Raw genomic sequence first — 4790 nt, 5'->3', positions numbered from 1 at the left:
GGATTAGATGGAAGTACTGGTGACAAGGAGCAATAACTGGGAGAACTGAGTTGCCACTCGGAGAGGAACTGGTATATCTTGGGTAATATAAGAAATTATGTGAAGAGAAAAAGAAGCAATTTTAAGTATAAGTATGGAGAGGGGTAAATGTGCTATTTGTAACCAACCTATGTTAATTTAAGTACCCTATATTCAAATATTCTTCCTGTGCATGAAAAATACCAAGAAAGAGGACATCAGGACCCACATTATAACACTTAGCCTGCTTCTGGCATCTTTGCCCCACAAAATGTGTAAATGGTGCAAGGAACTATTCAGAAGCTGCAGGCATGATGCCAGCACAGACTAACTTAGAAATTCTTCACAGCAGCTGTGATGATGCTGTCCCTAGCCCTCGGTGCTAGAGTGGAGCTAAGGTGGAAAGTTCCTGTGGTAGTTTTCTAAGTAGATCACTCAGTGATGGTGTCTTCACTTGGTTCCTCTCTGAACTTAGTTATCCTGTCTTTACCCTACAAATTTGAGGATCTTTCCTAAATCTTTCTAATGAGTTAAATTGCTGTCCTAAAAAAATTGAAAGATGGATTTAATGATGTGAATGGGAAATAATGAAAATTCTAGGATGATTCCTTATAATCTAGCCTAGATTACCTGGTAGAGGAGACAGTTCGGAAAGATGGTGGAAAAGGGAAAGGATTTCCAGCTGGAACATGTTGAAGTAGGGATCCCTTTGGGCAATGAAGTGGAGACTGACTAATAAACAAATAGATGTATCTATGTAGAGCTCAAGAAGATTGAAGAGATTGATTTGGAGGTCATAATCTTACATCCATAACTAAATGCCTGGGAATTAAGAGCATCAAGGAATTGATCATTTATTTTGAACCTACTGTGTTTTAGGCATCTACTAAATGTTGCTACAAAAAATCACTTTTCTCAAGCCACATGTAAATGGATTAAAGTGTTTACAATTCTACACTATGGACTAAAGAAATGTTGTGCAAGATTTTGTGTTTATTTTAAGAGACATGAAATAAGTTAAGTATAATAATGGTTTTGGAATTTCTATAATTAAATTCTTGACCAAAATTTATTGATACAGTTTTCTAAAGCACATAGTTCAAATGATGTAGTAGGGTTTTTTGTTTGTTTGTTTTGTTTTGTTTTTTTCAACAATTTTAAAAGTTTTCACTTCCTGACAATGTTCCTTAGTCTTCAGCTAAGACTTGTTTCCTTGATTGAAGAAGATCCCTATGATAGAAGGTAAAAGTGCAAAGGGCGTTGAAATATAGTACAAAAAAAGTTTTTTTGGCATTTCTTTTATGTTGTATTATATGGAAGGGAGTATCTCTATTCTAAGTTGTGGCCCTCTTCTTTTCCCATACTCTGCTGTCCCTTAGTGGTCAATCTGAGCAACACTGGACTGAGTTATCAAGAGGACTCCAAAGCTAAACAGGAAAGCCTCTTTAAAATAAGTCCTAAACACTATGAAAGCCTGCCAGCTAGCTGGCTCGCTCCCTTCCATGCCACACTTCTATAAAAATCACTCAAAGGAAGGTTTCTGAGCTGTCAATTTTATTGGAGTCACATGAGGCACTAAAGATTTCCTGGTCCTCTACACAAAACATCTCATCTCTAGGTCTGAAGTAAAACTTAAATGCAATTTCCGAATCAAGTACCCCCAATGATTCTAGCATTCCACAGACCACTTTGGGGGCAATATAGTCCCAGGAAAGTAGTACATTGTAAGAAAGAGGAAGATCTCTAAATTTGGAGTTAGATAAGTCACATGGGTTCATTGCAGTCACACTTGCTAAACACCTTCCAGGTGCTTAGATAATCCAGGCATCTAAGCCAGGTGCTAAGAACACAAATAAAAGGGACAGTCCCTGGCCTGAATAAGTTCATAGTCTATTTTAGGAGAGGCCAAGTAAATAATTACAATGCCTTGAGATAAGAGTTCTGAAAAGAGAGGCAGAGCTCTTCTGGGAGGGGGAAGGGAAGGAAGGACCTTGGAAAAGCCAAGTTGAAGACATTCATTACCAACCATGTGCCAGTCAGAGAGACTCTGAACTGAATTAAAACAAATGACATTCAGGTTTTAAGTTTGTGTGACCTTGCACATATCCCCAAAGTCTCTGAGCTTCGATTTGTCATTTATATAAGGCTATATGAATTCCTTAATCATTTAGTTTTTTCAAGCATTCTTTACTTTTACCTGATGATGTGTTCCCAGCTTCCAGTCATCGCAGTGTGTGTGTGTAATAGGTAAGATGTCAACTGTCAGTTCCAAAGAGTGCTGTTTTATGTTCTTATTCAGCAACATGATCCACATATCTTACACAGAGCAGTTTGCTCTTCATCCACTACAACATGTTAAGATCTTAAGTGCTCATTAAATTTCAGTGTTTCATTTCAGAACAGATCTATATAATGATTTTATGTTTGTTCCTGGCATCGACCATGGAACCTCATTTGAACCCAAAGGAAAATAACATGAAATAATGTGAGACCAGGGAAGAAGATATCCACAGACAGAAAGAGATTGTTGGGAAAAAAAGGATAGAAAACAAAGAAAGGGACAGAGTGGACCAGAGAAAGTGAATCCCCACCACTGCCACCTTCATCTGTCAGTATTTTCCTGCCTTGATAAACTAGCAACTTACATGCCTCCTTTCTGTGGGGCTTCCTGAAGTAATGCCACAGTCCATGCCTGGTGTTCATATCTTTCCCTGAGTGCTTACCTGGTGCTAGGTGCTCTTACAAATGGTCTTCATTGTTAACTGAATGAATTGCCATGACTGTGACAGGTACTAGTATAATTTCTACTTGATATGTGAAAACAGAGTTTCACAAATTTGGAGAAAAAGAGGCAGAATTAGAATTCAAATCTTTTACTCAGTTTCTACACTTATTTGAAAGGAAGGATTTTTTTAATTCCATTTTTCTTCATTTTCCTCAATTCAGTGACTTATGAATATTAGTGAGACACCAAAAAATTATCACTGATTTAAAGAAGGAAAAAAATAAAGAACTTGAAAGAAGAGTGGTTTAGCAGGTTTTGAGGAGAATGTGAATTGATGTTCATCATAACTAGGATTATTTCACATCTAGGTTCCGCTGGTTATCTCCTAAGCTTTAAGATGTGTAGTAGTTGATTAACTATTGCAGGAAGCACTTGCATATTTTCAGTATTTTTGCCTTTAAGGATTAAATTAACCTCACCACAAATTGAATCCATGAAAATCAACCTCTGTTCAACTCAAAGAATTACTACCCCAGAGCCAATTATAGCACTGAGCTATGATATTCCCACTCCATCCAACTCCCTGACTCTCCACCTCTCTCTTATTTACTTTCAATTAGGAGATTAACATCCAAAGGAAAATAACATGCCTTATATATTTTCCCCATGTATTTTTTTGAAAGAAAAAATTGAATGTTCTGGTCTCTGTCTCTCTGTCTCTGTCTCTCTGTCTGTCTCTGCCTCTCTCTCTCTCTCTCTCTCTCTCTCTCTCTCTCTATATATATATATATATATATATATATATATATATATATCCACATACACACGCACGTGTATACTTGCGTATTTCAAAAATGGCATCATGATATGTATTTCACATTGTAATTGGATTTTCATGTTTAATATATGGTAGACACATTTGTATATCAATAATATGTTATTTGTTAATATGTAATATTGTATTATACATTTTTATACAATGTGCCAAATAATACATGATTTCACAGATTCCCTCATTTAAACCTATATTGAGCCTGTTAGTTTCAATTTCCCAAGTGAGGAAACTGAGGCACAGAGTATTTAAGTTAATTGCCCAAGATCACATTTATGATCACTGGAACTGGGTTTAAACCCAGGCAGTCTGACTTAGAGAACACATTTTTCATTACCATACTGTGTTCTATTAACTTTGTTAAATGGCCACATGATATTCCATTGTTATATGTGTGTAAATGTCCTTAATAGGTCTCCTTGGCAAATGTTTATGTTGTTCCCAAATATTGGTTATTTCAAACAATAGTGTGATATGTCATCTCAACACCCTTGACCAAGCATTTTGTCCCTACAATTTTCTAAAGGTGGAGTTGATGGGCTAAGGGTTAGTTTGTAGCATTTATGAGTTTGCATAAAGGCTGTATCAACTTACAGAGCTGCCACAATACAAGAGTATGTTCATTCCCCAGCTACCCCTTGTCAGCACTAAATATTATCATTCTTTCTCATATTGCCATCTTCTAAACTGACAATGCTGAATTTCACCTGAGCCTCCTTAGAAAATACTGATGGCTAAAGAAATCCCTCCATGTTTTGTGTCCTCAGAAATGATAGTAGCAAAAAACAACCCTTCCTCTAATGACTCCGATAAGACTCACAGAACCCCTTGTTTCCCTATGACAAGACCAAATACAGACCTTCCAAATTCCCTTTCTTTGCCACATAAATTATTAACTGATTCTGATCTCTTAGTCAATATGAACAAAATGCTTACTAATAAAACTTCAGTAGAGAATGTCTTTGAATTCTGGTCTAACTTCAGCCCAAACCAACAAACAGCCAGCCCCCTCTTAGCCCTTTCTGAGAATAGGGGCTTAGGGGTACAATGTTCTCTGATTTACTGGATGGTCTTGTCTCGGGTGTGACATCCCACTTCTTGTTTACCCTTCTCAGTAAAAGGACAATCTTTTACCTAATCCATAGGACTCTTGCAGATTTTATGGTCAAAGTGTTCTACATATTGCAATAGTCTCTTTCCCCACTGCAAGAACTT

This window comes from Spermophilus citellus (assembly GCF_964194105.1).
Source record: "Spermophilus citellus genome assembly, chromosome: 5".
In the NCBI taxonomy this organism is placed as follows: domain Eukaryota; kingdom Metazoa; phylum Chordata; class Mammalia; order Rodentia; family Sciuridae; genus Spermophilus; species Spermophilus citellus.
This window is presented reverse-complemented; position numbering follows the sequence as displayed.